The 14486-nt window shown below is 40.8% G+C and overlaps 1 pseudogene; it reads right to left on the reverse strand.

Annotated features, from left to right (window-relative positions):
• LOC111966706 (diacylglycerol kinase alpha-like) overlaps positions 1–14486 on the reverse strand; it is a 42759-nt pseudogene that overhangs the window by 27960 nt on the left and 313 nt on the right.

Here is a 14486-nt window from a genome sequence, read left to right on the forward strand (position 1 = left end):
TAAAAATAGACTGCAACAAGAAGCTGCTACGCAGTGGAGAATATATGATAAAGACTCACACTCCAGCTTGTCTCTGGGCTGGCCATCCTCCAACAGAGAGAAGTAACACGAAACATCCTTCAGAAAGACCTCTTCTAAAGGAGAGGAGGAGGRSRAGGAGGGGGAGGAGGATGGTGAAGTGGATACACACAGTATAGCTACATATTCAGGTTCAGTCTGTGGACTTTGATTTTTTTTTAAACACATAGCAATAGTGAAACTGATGACTAAACTATAGACAACAAAATAAGCCAACACATGGTATTCCAGAGGTATTCTACACATGGGCAAATAAACATACTGGCGTTGTCCTGCCCGTCCAGTACGGTTCCGCTCTGGAAGGATCGGAACAGGCGCTGGCAGAGATCCTTAGGGAAGTCCTCAACCTCCAAATAGGTCTTCAGGAAGAGACGGAAGCCTTCCTCATTGATACACTGGAACAGAAGATGGGATATCAATCAATCAGTAAATTGATGGGAGATGGATGGGAGATGGATGGTTTCTAAAATAGTCATCAAAACAGTCTGATTCAGAGCAGAGTGATTCCTAGAGCAGGGATCATCAACTACATATTTTCTTGAGCGGATGGTCAGTGGGCCCGGAACATAATTACAAATACAGTGCATTCGGAAAGTATTCAGACCCCTTGACTTTTTCCACATTTTGTTACTTTACAGCCTTATTCTAAAACTGATTAAATACATGTTTTCCATCAATCTACACACAATAGCCCACAATGACAAGGCAAAAACAGGTTTAGACATTTTTGCACATTTATTACAAATAAAAAACAGAAATACCTTATTTACATAAGTATTCAGACCCTTTGCTATGAGACTTGAAAGCTCAGGTGCATCATGTTTCCATTGATCTTCCTTGAGATGTTTCTACAACTTGATTGTAGTCCACCTGTGGTAAATTCAGTTGATTGGACATTCATTTTATAAGGCAGACACCTGTCTATATAAGGTCCCACAGTTGACAGCGCAAGTCAGAGCAAAAACCAAGCCAAAATGCACATTTGTGGCCTGCTGGAGGTCATTTTGCAGGGCTCTGGCAGTGCTCCTCCTTGCACAAAGGCGGAGGTAGCGGTCCTGCTGCTGGGTTGTTGCCCTCCTACGGCCTCCTCCACGTCTCCTGATGTACTGGCCTGTCTCCTGGTAGCGCCTCCATGCTCTGGACACTACGCTGACAGACACAGCAAACCTTCTTGCCACAGCTCGCATTGATGTGCCATCCTGGATGAGCTGCACTACCTGAGCCACTTGTGTGGGTTGTAGACTCCGTCTCATGCTACCACTCCAGCATTCAAAAGTGACCAAAACATCAGCCAGGAAGCATAGGAACTGAGAAGTGGTCTGTGGTCACCACCTGCAGAACCACTCCTTTATTGGGGGTGTCTTGCTAATTGCCTATAATTTCCACCTTTTGTCTATTCCATTTGCACAACAGCATGTGAAATTTATTGTCAATCAGTGTTGCTTCCTAAGTGGATAGTTTGATTTCACAGAAGTGTGATTGACTTGGAGTTACATTGTGTTGTTTAAGTGTTCCCTTTATTTTTTTGAGCAGTGTATATACAGTGCCTTCAGAAAGTATTCATACCCCTTGACTTATTCCACATTTTTGTTGTGTTACAACCTGAATTCTAAATTGATTAAATTAATTGTTCCCCCTGACCCATCTACACACAATACCCCATAATGACAAAGTGAAAACATGTTTTGAACATTTTTGGAAAAGTATTCACACCCCTGAGTCAATACATGTTGTTACAGGTTTTGGTTTTTCCATTTATGTTTTGAGGTTGGACTTTTAGCACGTATAGCATTATAGCACATAGGGCGCACAGATTGGTGTCACCTCGTCAGTGTGTGACACCTGTGCTGGTTTCCATATCGTTAGTGGGAAGGTGTTTCACCTGTGTTGGCCCAGGTGCTATTTAGGAGTGGCTGGCCCAGTGCTCTAGTTGAGCTTGAGAGATGTTGGGAGAGCTAAACTTGACGGCAGCTGATGTGTGAGGCCAAGCTCAACCTATATAAGTTTGAAAGAAGCCTATTTTTGGTTTCCCCTGTTTGTTTTGCTCCATATTCTTTTTACTTCCCGTCCTAAGTTTTTGTGGGTTTTCCTTTGTCTTTTTGGATGCAAACCTAGTGGGAATCCATGGTGGGTGTCTTTCAGAACCCCTTATGAGTGGCTTTGGCAACTTTCAGTGGGCACCCACATGTGTGTTTCATAACCCCTTTTTGTTTGGTTGTCAGTGATTTTCTTTGTTTGTTCCCTTTGAGTGACATTGAGTTTGTCATGTTCCCACAAGACAGTGATAGAATCCCCTTTGGCAGTGACTACGGCTGATGATTTCTGGGTAAGTTTAAGAGTTTTGCACACCTGGATTGTACAACATTTGTCAATTTTCAAAATTCTTCAAGCTCTGTCAAATTGGATGATCATAAGTCGTGTCATAGATTTTCATAGATTTTCAAACAGATTTAAGTCAAAACTAACACTGCCACTCAGGAACATTCACTTTCTTCTTGGTATGCAACTCGTGTAGATGTAGCCTTGTGTTTTAGGCTATTGTCCTGCTGAAAGGTTAATCTCCCAGTGTCTGGTGGAAAGCAAACTGAACCAGGTTTTCCTCTAGGATTTTGCCTGTGTTTAGCAAAAAAAATGTATCCAGGAAAAACTCCCCAGTCCTTGATTATAAGCATACCCATAACATGATGCAGCCACCACTATGCTTGAAAAAATGTTGAGGTACACTGTAATGTTATGTTTGGGGCAAATCAATACTTTGTATTCAGGACATAAAGTTAATTGCTTTGCCCCTTTATTTTGCAATATTACTTAGTGCTGTGTTGCAAACAGGATGCATGTTTTGGAATATTTTTATTCTATAGCCTTGTTCTCACTGTCAATAGGTTAGTATTGTGGAGTAACTACAATGTTGATCCATCTTCAGTTTTCTATCACAGCCATTAAACTCTGTTTTAAAGTCCCCATTGGCCTCATGCTGAAATCCCTGAGCGGTGTCCTTTCCCTCCAGTATTGATTTAGGAAGGACGCCTGTATCTTTGTAGCTACTGGGTGTATTAATGCACCATCCAGTGTAAATGGCGTTAATTTTTTTTTTTACCCATCTACCAATAGGTGCCCTTTGCGAGGCATTGGAAAACCTTCCTGGTCTTTGTTGTTGAACCCGTTTGAAAGTCACTGCTCGATTGAGGGACCTTACAGATAATGTGAGGGGTACAGATAAGGTAGTCATTGTAAAATCATGTTGAACACTTGTTGCACACTGAGTCCAGTCTACATGTGACTTGTTAATCTACATTTTACTCCTGAACTTATTCAGGTTTGCCATGAAAGGGGGTGAATAGTTATTGACTCAAGACATTTCAAATTTTTAAAAATGAATTTGTAAAAATGAATTGTTTTTCAACCACTGACATTATGGGGTATTGTGAGTAGGCCGGTGACAAAAAAAGTTGGATCCATTTTTTAAATTAAGGCTGTAACAATGTGGAAAATTCGAGGGGTGTGAATAGTTTCTGAAGGCACTGTATAAGTATTTATAAATGTGGTGACAAATAAAATATAGCCAAAGGCTGCCAGTTGGCAAACCCTGTTCTAGATTGTACAATAAGGGGTTTGGTGCATAACTTCCTGAAGTTGTTAGAATACAACAAGTTAGCAGATACCCATAAAGACCCCATTTCAATAATTTCTGCCACCTGATTTATTTATTTATTTTTCTGGAAAAATGAAGGGGGAGTAATTTGCTTCAGGGCTTCAAATCAGAATTCCCTCTGGAATACTGAACCACAAACCCATTTCTGGTTGCAGTTGCTTTTCCCTGGGTGATACACTACATAACTGCCACAGTAATAAAGTATGACACCACTATTCAGCCCAACCTCAATGTTAAGGAGACTGGTGTAGAGAAAACAAGGGGAATAGATAACCGCACCAAAAATGTTCTGTGCCGTTTGTCAGATTTTCCACTTCCTTGATAATTACAGTACTTTGAGAGGGTGTGGCTTTGTCATTATCCTTGTTGCAAAATGTCTTTCTTTCTGAAACCCATGGTTGCCCTTAAATTACTGCTAGTCTACCACTGTTTGTATTCCTTTTAGAAGACGGCAATTACCCTAATCCAACTGCCGATATTAGAAAAACTGTCCAGTTAAAATCCCCTAATGGCTTACTCTGCATGAGGCCAGCACATCACTCACAGACCATACAGAATTGGCACAACTGAAAAGGTAATTTCTTTTAGCAACTTCAGCTGCTTGTAAATTCATCAATCCCTGAAGACATGTCTCTCCTAATTGATTGGATTTATATAGTTCTCTCGTAGTGTTGTCACATTTAACACGATAAATGTTTTAATTAGAGTGGATTTACTATTAGTAAACCAATTATTTGTTTTTGAGGGGGTATCACATGAGCACAAACTGTAATATGTACCCCAAACATTTCTCAAGATGGACTGAAGCGGACATGAGTTGTGATGGGTTTAGTATCAACCTGGCCATTGTTTCCTCTCACCTCTCCATGTCTGTGCTGGGCCAGCCTGCCATCTGCATCAAATTCCCTCAGCACATCTTTAACCCTCAGCCTGCAGTCTGGGAGAAGAAACACACTACAAACATCACACTGTCGAAGTAATGATTAACAGAATGCATAATCACAAATCAAACTACAGATGAAAAACTGCATATATTCTATATAGCAACATTCATACATGGCCGGTGTACTACGGCATTGAAATTCCATTCTTTAAATGTTCCTTAACATTGATGTTCACAAAATGTCTAAATCCAGAGATCTACCAAGAAAGATAATGTGGGCGCAATGGTGTAACGTTTTGCAGTTACTTAGAAATATACAGATATGACAGCGTGTGGGTGTAAATGGAAAGGGGTGCAAGGAAACTGCCTGCCTGTTTGTACTCACAGTCAATGTACTGCTGTAGCTGGATGAAGTCAACTGGGTTCAGCTCCTTCAACTCTGTGACTGTGGGGGTGGACATGCTGCCTGCTTCTGCACAAACCGCCGGAGGGCGAGAGGAGGAGGAACACAAGTTATCAGTCTTCTGTGTGAATGTGAAATGGAGGCGGCTCAGACATCAACCAGAATTGTAAGCTGAACAGTCCTAGGTAGTAACTCGCGAGGCTTTGTTAGAAATAAAGTCACAAGACGCTTCAGATCATAACCCCATGCAAACCAGTTAGAAACAGCCTGTTTATACCCACAAGATTTACATCTGCAAATTGGCATGAACCACAGTTCAACGCCAGATCAGGTTTGCAAATACCCCTCAATGCCCTTTAGTCATCTCCAGTCATGATGTTAATAGGGTTGTGAGAAAATGTTTGTCAGGATCCCCTCTTCCCATTCCATAATTACAACAATGAGCAAAACGATGTAGCCTCGTAACAACGTCTATGCATAAACGGCTTCAAGCAACACTTCACACCTCTGACCACTGTACTTCAAAGCAAGCTCTAAATAAGCAGTATCAGGCCACAGACACACCAGAGACATTATACAACTCAAGAGTGTCTCCCCAAAGCTTTGTTCTTTGTGTTCTTTAAATGTCTGACCCAGTTTTCCAAATTATACAATTATTTTATTAACCATAATCTCCATTTAAAAATGGGTTACTGTTCCAGTCCCTAATACCACCACAGGAGTATAGGTCAACCAGAGTCAGTATATATCTACAGCAGTCAGAAGGCAACAGTCACTCATGGAGTAGTACTGAAACATAATTAAACTCCTAAACGCCCACTCCTTTACATGTGACGCGGAACCACTGTCTCTCTCTGTCCCAACTCAATTCTCCTCAAAAGGTTAGCAGCGTTGCCTAGCAATTTTGTTCAGGCAGCCAATCAGCTGAGGGAGTAGAGACTTGACAGGAAAGTGCCACTTGTTGAGCAGGTTATTGTTTTTTGTCATGAATCTGGGAGGAAGCTCTGCATAGGTCACTAGCTAGCACAGCCACAAAGTCATAAAATCAGATTTGAAACCTAACCCTAAACACACTGCTAACCCTAATCTTAAATTAAGACCAAAAAGCACATTTGTTTTCATTACATTTTTACAATATAGACAATTTTGACTTTGCAGCTGGCCTATCTAAGGGGAAATCACTCAGTTCTGTCTCCAGGACAAAACTCATGACAAATGTCAACCTGCACTTGTTGATGGAAAAAGTGGAATATGGCAGGCAAGTGCCTTTAAATAAGAATCTTGATAACTACCAACTCCAATGACTAGTTTTATACTGCACATAATGCAACATTTTGGGATTGCTGTTAGAGCCTTAACCATACAGTTCAAATAAGTAATCAAATCTGCTCATTTCTGCTAACGTGAACATAAAAAAATACATCTCTAAGAGCATCATAAAGAAGTGCTTCTAAACATGTAAAATCTAGTTTTAGGCTACTTCTAGATGTGTTCCCTTGCCTGTAGCAATATGGCAGATGGCTATTCTTCATGCCCTTCAAAGCAACACGCTGACATATGCATGTCTCCATTCCCTCATGTCGGACAGACGGTATACCATCCTTGTCTGCCATGATTTAAGACGGAGCAACCTGGGTAAAATCTGATTCTCGACTTCCTGATCAGATATGATATTTGCATGCAGGATTTTTACATGCAGACTGGAAATCACTACCAGACAGAACAATGTGTACTATATATAAAAAAGCACGTGAAGTCGAAAAAGGGCACCAAACTGGCCCCCCTCATGACCCCCCCCCACCCACCCACCCACCCACCCATATCCCCCATCCCAACCTCACACACACACACGTACGTCAGGATTATGCCGATTGTGATAAACCGGTGAGTATATTGGTAGAGCTGAAAGGGGGAGATCCAGGCAACGATCCATCCAGGCATATCAGAAACCTCAGCAGGTTCTTATCTGCCTGTGGAATGCCACTGTGTTCTTAATACTCCCTTGTATACTGGGTGGCAGGTAGCCTAGCGACCATTGGGCCAGAAACTGAAAGGAAGCTAGTTTGAATCCCAGAGCTGAGGTGGTGAAAAAAATCTGCGGACGTGCCCTTGATCAAGACACTTAACCCTAATTGCTCCAGCGTCGCTGTTGATATTGGCAGACCCTGGCCGTGACCATGTGTGACCCCACTCTCCGAGGGTGTCTCGGGAGTTGGGATATGCAAAAAAAACATTTCCAATTCACACATGGTTATGATACACACTTGTGCATGTGTTAAATAGGACAAATATAAGCACCCACCTAAATTACATCAGGTAGGTTAGCAGACAGAAGGAAGGACATGCTTGGTTGCTATAGAAAGTGTTTCCCTACATCAGCTATGCTCCATCAGAGCCTTGCCACGAGTGACTAACGGGAGGGAGGGCAGGGGGAGCCCTCAGCCAAGCCAGCCAGCCGCTATGAGTGTTCCCCCGGCGCTACCACCATCTCTCCTCCCACGCCACTGTGACTCATCCTGTGAACGGGGGAATACTCCTAAATCAGGGGTGTTAAACATACGGGGTCTAATCAGGCCCACAGGTGGTTTAAGAAAAAAAAATGACTAAAGGGGAAAAATGACTAAAACCAAATAAATTGTAGAAATGATAATGGACCTACAAACATACTGTGTCCAGCTGGGTAATAATCACTCTAATGAAGGCTAGACAGGGAGCATTGAACATCCCAAAATCTATGGTTAGAGGACTATTTTTTTGCACATTTTGGCGGCGAGGAAATATAACCAATTTTCAGTGCGGCCCTCCAGACCTCATTGAAGACCGAATGCGCCCCCTGGGGCTAAATGAGTTCGATATCCTTGCTCTAAAATGGACCCTTTGCTCAGAAGGTCACTTCTCAGGGTTCATCCAAAATAAAACAAAGCCTATGACATGAGTTTTGCGACATCTTTTTTTTTTTTTTACTGAGTGTTGACCACAGAGCTGGAGTGCAACTCCTTGATAACAGTTTGGAAGTTCACCCATTACTTGGTTAATGACATTTGAGACGTAAACAACAAATGCCAGATGTCAGGCAGGGTTTGTCTGAGTGGAAAGACTTTGGCTCCTATGCATGAATCACACATTTCTGGCAAATGTGGGCGAGGCACAGCTTGTTGCCTTTAAAAACAATGAGTGTATGACGACAGAAAAATACACTGCTCAAAAAAATAAAGGGAACACTAAAAATAACACATCCTAGATCTGAATGAATGAAATATTCTTATTAAATACTTTTTTCTTTACATAGTTGAATGTGCTGACAACAAAATCACACAAAAATTATCAATGGAAATCAAATTTATCAACCCATGGAGGTCTGGATTTGGAGTCACACTCAAAATTAAAGTGGAAAATATACCCCAGTGCTTCAGAATATATCATACCCTTGACTTATTCCACATTTGTTGTGTTACAACCTGAATTCTAAATTGATTAAATTAATTGTTCCCCCTGACCCATCTACACACAATACCCATAATGACAAAGTGAAAACATGTTTTGAACATTTTTGGAAAAGTATTCACACCCCTGAGTCAATACATGTTGTACAGGTTTTTGGTTTCCATTTATGTTTTGAGTTGGACTTTAGCACGTATAGCATTATAGCACATAGGCGCACAGATTGGTGTCACCTCGTCAGGGTGACACCTGTGCTGGTTTCCATATCGTTAGTGGGAAGGTGTTTCACCTGTGTTGCCAGGTGCTATTAGGAGTGGCTGGCCCATCTCTAGTTGAGCTTGAGAGATGTTGGGAGAGCTAAACTTGACGCAGCTGATGTGTGAGCCAAGCTCAACCTATATAAGTTTGAAAGAAGCCCTATTTTTGGTTTCCCCTGTTGTTTTTGCTCCATATTCTTTTTACTTCCCGTCCTAAGTTTTGTGGGTTTTCCTTTGTCTTTTTGATGCAAACCTATGGGAATCCATGGTGGGTGTCTTTCAGAACCCCTTATGAGTGGCTTGGCAACTTTCAGTGCACCCACATGTGTGTTTCATAACCCCTTTTTGTTTGGTTGTCAGTGATTTTTTGTTTGTTCCTTTGAGTGACATTGAGTTTGTCATGTTCCCACAAGACAGTGATAGAATCCCTTTGGCAGTGACTACGGCTGATGATTTCTGGGTAAGTTTAAGAGTTTTGCACACCTGGATTGTACAACATTTTCAATTTTCAAAATTCTTCAAGCTCTGTCAAATTGTGATCATAAGTCGTGTCATAGATTTTTCATAGATTTTCAAACAGATTTAAGGTCAAAACTACACATGCCACTCAGGAACATTCACTTTCTCTTGGTATGCAACTCGTGTAGATGTAGCCTTGTGTTTTAGGCTATGTTCCTGCTGAAAGGTTAATCTCCCAGTGTCTGGTGAAAGCAAACTGAACCAGGTTTCCTCTAGGATTTTGCCTGTGTTTAGCAAAAAAATGTATCCAGGAAAAACTCCCCCAGTCCTTGATTATAAGCATACCCATAACATGATGCAGCCACCACTATGCTTGAAAAAATGTTGAGTACAACTGTAATGTTATGTTTGGGCAAATCAATACTTTGTATTCAGGACATAAAGTTAATTGCTTTGCCCTTTATTTTGCAATATACTTAGTGCTGTGTTGCAAACAGATGCATGTTTTGAATATATTCTATTAGCCTTGTCTCTCACTGTCAATAGGTTAGTATTTGGAGTAACTACAATGTGATCCATCTTCAGTTTTCTATCACAGCCATAAACTCTGTTTTAAAGTCCCATTGCCTCATGCTGAAATCTCTGACGTGTCCTTCTCCCTCAGTATTGATTTAGGAAGACGCCTGTATCTTTGTAGCTACTGGGTGTATTAACTGCACCATCCAGTGTAAATGGCGTTAATTTTTTTTTACCCATCTACAATAGGTCCCTTTGCGAGGCATTGGAAAACCTTCCTGGTCTTTGTGTTGAACCCGTTTTGAAAGTCACTGCTCGATTGAGGACCTTACAGATAATGTGAGGTACAGATAAGTAGTCATTGTAAAATCATGTTGAACACTTGTTGCACACTGAGTCCAGTCTACATGTGACTTGTTAATCTACATTTTACTCCTGAACTTATTCAGGTTGCATGAAAGGGTGAATAGTTATGACTCAAGACATTTCAAATTTTTAAAATGAATTTGTAAAAAATGAATTGTTTTTCAACCACTGACATTATGGTATTGTGAGTAGCCGGTGACAAAAAAAAGTTGGATCCATTTTTTAAATTAAGCTGTAACAATGTGGAAAATTCGAGGGGTGTGAATAGTTTCTGAAGGCACTGATAAGTATTTATAAATGTGTGACAAATAAAATATAGCCAAAGGCTGCCAGTTGGCAACCCTGTTTAGATTGACAATAAGGGTTTGGTGCATAACTTCCTGAAGTGTGTTAGAATACAACAAGTTAGCAGATACCCATAAGACCCCATTTCAATAATTTCTGCCACCTGATTTATTTATTTATTTTTCTGGAAAAATGAAGGGGAGTAATTGCTTCAGGGCTTCAAATCAGAATTCCTCTGGAATACTGAACCACAAACCCATTTCTGGTTGGCAGTTGCTTTTCCCTGGGTGATACACTACATAACTGCCACAGTAATAAAGTATGACACCACTATTCACCCAACCTCAATGTAAGGAGACTGTGTAAGAAAACAAGGGAATAGATAACCGCACCAAAAATGTTCTGTGCCGTTTGTCAGATTTTCCACTTCCTTGAATTACAGTACTTTGAGAGGGTGGGGCTTTGTCATATCCTTGTTGCAAAATGTCTTTCTTTCTGAAACCCATGGTTGCCCTTATTACTGCTAGTCTACCCACTGTTTGTATTCCTTTTAGAAGACGGCAATTACCTAACCAACTGCCGATATTAGAAAAACTGTCCAGTTAAAATCCCCTAATGGCTTACTCTGCATGAGCCAGCACATCACTCACAGACCATACAGAATTGCACAACTGAAAAGGTAATTTCTTTTAGCAACTTCAGCTGCTTGTAAATTCATCAATCCCTGAAGACATGTCCTCCTAATTGATTGATTTATATAGTTCTCTCGTAGTGTTGTCACATTAACACATAAATGTTTTAATTAGAGTGGATTTACTATTAGTAAACCAATTATTTGTTTTGAGGGGGTATCACATGAGCACAAACTGTAATAGTACCCCAAACATTTCAAGATGGACTGAAGCGGACATGAGTTTGATGTTTAGTATCAACCTGGCCATTGTTTCCTTCACCTCTCCATGTCTGTCTTGCCAGCCTGCCTATCTGCATCAAATTCCCTTCAGCACATCTTTAACCCTCAGCCTGCAGTCTGGAGAAGAAACACACTACAAACATCACACTGTCGAGAGTAATGATTAACAGAATGCATAATCACAAATCAACTACAGATGAAAAACTGCATAATATCTATATAGCAACATTCATACATGGCCGGTTTACTACCATGTAATTCCTTCTTAAATGTTCCTTAACATTATGTTCACAAAATGTCTTAAATCCAGAGATCTACCAAGAAAGATAATGTGGGCGCAATGGTGTAACGTTTTCAGTTACTTAGAAATATACAGATATGACAGCGTGTGGTGTAAATGGAAAGGGTGCAAGGAAACTGCCTGCCTGTTTGTACTCACAGTCAATGACTGCTGTAGCTGGATGAAGTCAACTGGGTTCAGCTCCTTCAACTCTGTGGACGTGTGGTGGACATGCTGCCTGCTTCTGCACAAACCGCCGGAGGGCAGAGGAGGAGAACACAAGTTATCAGCTTCTGTGTGAATGTGAAATGGAGGCGCTCAGACATCAACCAGAATTGTAAGCTGAACAGTCCTAGTAGAACTCGCGGGCTTTTTAGAAATAAAGTCACAAGACGCTTCAGATCAACAACCCATGCCAACCAGTTAGAAACAGCCTGTTTATCCACAAGATTTACATCTGCAAATTGGCATGAACCACAGTCAACGCCAGATCAGGTTTGCAATACCCTCAATGCCCTTTAGTCATCTCCAGTCATGATTAATAGGGTTGTGAGAAAATGTTTGTCAGGATCCCTCTTCCCATTCCATAATTACAACAATGAGCAAAACGATGTACCTCGTAACAACGTCTATGCATAACGGCTTCAAGCAACACTTCACACCTCTGACACTGTACTTCAAAGCAAGCTCTAATAAGCAGTATCACCACAGACACACCAGAGACATATTACAACTCAAGAGTGTCCCCAAAGCTTTTTCTTTGTGTTCTTTAAATGTCTGACCCAGTTTTCCAAATTATACAATTATTTATTAACCATAATCCCATTAAAAATGGGTTACTGTTCCAGTCCCTAATACACAACAGGATATAGGTCAACCAGAGTCAGTATAATCTACAGCAGTCAAGCAACAGTCACTCATGGAGTAGTACTGAACATAATTAAACTCCTAAACGCCCACTCCTTTACATGTGACGCGAACCACTGTCTCTCTCTGTCCAATCAATTCTCCTCAAAGGTTAGCACCCGTTGCATTGCCTATAATTTCCACCTTTTGTCTATTCCATTTGCACAACAGCATGTGAAATTTATTGTCAATCAGTGTTGCTTCCTAAGTGGACAGTTTGATTTCACAGAAGTGTGATTGACTTGGAGTTACATTGTGTTGTTTAAGTGTTCCCTTTATTTTTTTGAGCAGTGTACTATTCAGCAGTCCCGTGGAACACTGTGGTGCGTACAATACAGAAAAAAACACAAACCCGCCTGGACTTGTGAGGGTGCACCCTTCCCTCCAGTAACCACGCCACTTTCACACTGAGCGTTGGCACATGTTTGGAGGAACTGGAAAGTGTCAAGTGTACTCTTACTGTACTGCCATTATAAAACCATTGAAATGTACAATCTGTGTATAGGGCAAAGAGAGTAAATTATCAAATGTTTAGATTGTGTGATTGCATGATCGTAAACACACACATAATCCCTCTCTGGCAGCTCTATAGATCCCTATTAGATTAATTTAATTGCATTTAATTTCTCTGCAGCAACAGTGTGACCCGCTTCCTGATCCGTCTGTAGAGAGAGTCTGTTTCCTTACCGACAGGTTGACCTGACCAGGAATGCCTCTCTCTGTGTTTCCCTGTGATTACTTAGCTGTGCAGGTTAAGGACTTTTTCATTAAGAGACGGTCTTTCCCAGAACGAGGATAACGTTTCTGTTTTTTGGCAACCAATTTTCCAGTGGGGAGGGAAACCAGGAAATGGTATAGACTTAAAAAGGAACTGATGACCTCACTTGACTTGAATGGAAATGCAAAAACTACACTAGCAAGGAAAAATTACCATGTCGTTTCAAATTATTTGATTTATTTCACCTTTATTTAAATCCCTAAAATGTTCTGGGTAATCTGTTGTTCAAATAATAGACCTATTCATGGAATAGTTATTTGCGGGGCCATCAAGGCACCCTTTAGGCCACATCATGCTGGCAATATGTCCAGCCAGAAATACACACTCAAAAGACAAAATAAAAAGTTTCAGAACCATCCCTGTGACTGTTTGTGGTTTCATGACACAGAAAAATGTAAAATGTTAAAGGAAACCTGATGAAAGCCCAAAATGTAGTTCAACTCTATGACTGCTACTTGCCAACATGTTCTAAATGCATGGCCAGAAGACCTAGTTTACCCATAGGTAACTTAATTAAGGAGACACATACCAAGGGAAATAAGCACACAGTGAAGTAAATATATCAGAAGGGACAAACATCATGTCTTAAATGGTGCAACTATGGTTATTGTGTGTTGAGCAATGTGTTGCTTTGTCAGTTGTTTTAATCATTTAGATGGCAAGTAACTGTATTATTAGAAGTCAAAAGTTATTTGCAAGGATGTCACATTGCTAATGAAAATCATATAAACCAAAATTGCCATTTCCATCCAGACAGAGCTCCTTGCAACAAGAGTCCACCATAGTTCCAACATTGTCTGCAGGCAGTTATAAAACTTGTCTCCAACCTGTCTGGTCTACAATATTGAGCCATAAGGGTGACAGTTTAACACTGTGTAAACCTTAAACAGTATATTCAACTTATATTCTTAGTAGCTTATCTATCCTACTAGGCTATAAAACATGCCCTATGTTAACTAAAGTCTAAAGAGGAGCATGTCTAAAGGTTAGGCTATAGGTTCAATGGGGAGAAACATGGGAACAGAAGCTGCAGATGTATCCAATGTATGTATCAGTAGGCTACCACTCAAAAGTGGCCTGTTTTGCCCAACCAGGGAACCAACTGAGATCAGTTGGGCGAGGCGAGGGATACCGTCTCTCCCATTAAATATGTATCTTACCCAAACTTGGCAGCGGCGCAACGAAATTCACAGGCAATATCTGTATGCAAAGTTGTAAACAGGAATACACGATTCATTGAACTTCAGCCAGTAGTACTAAATGAGGCTG

Source organism: Salvelinus sp. IW2-2015, linkage group LG7, assembly GCF_002910315.2.
Source record: "Salvelinus sp. IW2-2015 linkage group LG7, ASM291031v2, whole genome shotgun sequence".
In the NCBI taxonomy this organism is placed as follows: Eukaryota; Metazoa; Chordata; class Actinopteri; order Salmoniformes; family Salmonidae; genus Salvelinus; species Salvelinus sp. IW2-2015.